Source organism: Nannospalax galili, unplaced genomic scaffold, assembly GCF_000622305.1.
Source record: "Nannospalax galili isolate Female #2095 unplaced genomic scaffold, S.galili_v1.0 scaffold5, whole genome shotgun sequence".
Taxonomy (NCBI): Eukaryota; Metazoa; Chordata; class Mammalia; order Rodentia; family Spalacidae; genus Nannospalax; species Nannospalax galili.
Genome location: NW_008353126.1, coordinates 1295920 through 1297811, shown reverse-complemented (window position 1 = coordinate 1297811; position 1892 = coordinate 1295920).

Genomic DNA, 1892 nt, shown 5'->3' with positions numbered 1-1892 from the left:
TCTTCAATATTTCTAGCTCTTTTCTGAATTCATTCAGAAGTTTTTCCCTATCTTCCTTCAATTCTTTGATTTGTTTGTATGTTCTTTACAGTCACTGAATTCTTTGATCATGTTTGTAATTGTTCTTTTGAGTTCCATGTCCTGCATTATCTCTAGGGGGCTCTCATTGTACTCCTCTAGAGGACTATTGGTATTTGGTGGGGATATGTTATTTTGGTTTTTCATGTTATTATTTCATCTTTGTGATTTTCACATGTGAAATTCTTTTGTAGTTTCTGATTCTTGTGAGACTAAAGCCTTCAAGTTTAGATCTGCTTCTTTTTGTAATCTTTATTTGTCTTTGTGATTTACTTTTTGGGCATGAAAAGCTGGTTCCTTTAAGCTTCCAGTTCTCTCTTTTGATTTTATATTGGAGTGGCCAGATTGCTTTTGTCTTCAGGAGTTCCCACAGAGGCCCAAGTCAGATGAGGATCAGATGCTCTCAGGCTTTCTCCTAAGGTCTGGATCCCTCCAGGTAAGATTTTGGCCTCAGGAATTTGGGGGTTGGACTGGCCTGGGAGCAGGGCCCAGGAAAGATGCTGTTCTAGGGCAGCTGGTGGCTGTCCCACCCTGAGATGCAAAGGGAGATGGGGGTGGGAAGAGGCCCCAAGGGCTCCTGGGGACTGCACTGAGGAGCTGGGTTGGTCTGGATGCACAGGATCAGGAAGCGGAAAGGTCAATCCTGGTGTCCAGGAAAGAGGCTGGTGGGTTGTGCAGCCCAGGGAAGCAGAGGGAGGTGAGGGTGGGGCCAGGCCCAGAGGGCTCCTGGGGACCCCAGAAGGAACTGGGTTGGTCTGGATGCAAAGGATCAGAACACAGTGGTGTTTTCCCCCGGTGTCTGGGGCTCCGAGACAAGGAATGGGACCGGTCCCAGGCTAGGAGGAGAGCCGGGTGGGGGAGATGGGAGGGTAAATGAGGCTGGGGGAGTCAAGGCTCAGAGGGCACCCCAGAGAGAGGCCTGCAGATCATGCAGGCCCAGGGGAGGCAGAGGGATGTGAGCAGAATTATTTATGTCTTTACTGGACAAGATCTGTAAGATAACAAGCAATGAAGACGGATTGTGTACTAGCCTCACAGGGAGACACATTCCCCAAGGTCATTAAGCAAACAGTGGGTCTCACGGCTTATGAAACAGTGCTCCCAATGAGACTGGCAGGATGGCCAGTACTTTCTTGGCCTCATTTCCAAGGCTTGGATTATTAGCACTATTTTAACATCATAGTCATTTATGCCCTTGTTTTGCCCACTAGTCTTTTGGGACTTGGGTCTTATTCATCTTTGCCTCTTCACCATGTTAATTGGAATGGAAGAAAGCACAGCAGGGCAGTGAGTCAGGGACAGTTGCCCTATGACCTATGTTCTCACTGCATCACCTTGACCAGTCCTGTGAGCTCCCTGAGCCTTGCTGTCCTTCCTATCAGATAACTAACTGTATTGCACTGAAGTTCTGAGTGCCCTGCTAAGTCCTGGAGTCTAGTATCTAGGTTTTCTTCCAGCTCTACAGTGCTTGGATTCTGGTTTGGTTCAATCATTTGCATCAGAAAGATGTTACTAAATACAAATACATCAACCAAACATAATGAATAAATGAATAGCCTGTTTCAGGCGCACATAATACCAAGAGTATTTTTCTTTCTTTTCTTGGAAGAGACACAGTAGACATTATTTGAAACCTGGGGCCCTGGCTGGTAGGTGGGTGAAGGTGTGTGTTGCTTGGCTAGCCAGGGAACAGTTGGTAGCTGGTGGTAGGATTTCTTCTCCCAGAGGCCCTGGGTCAGCAGGTCTCAGGAGGGAAGAAGACAGCCTCCAAGGCTGTCCTTGAGAAAGCAAATTACTCTTTTATTACAAATTCA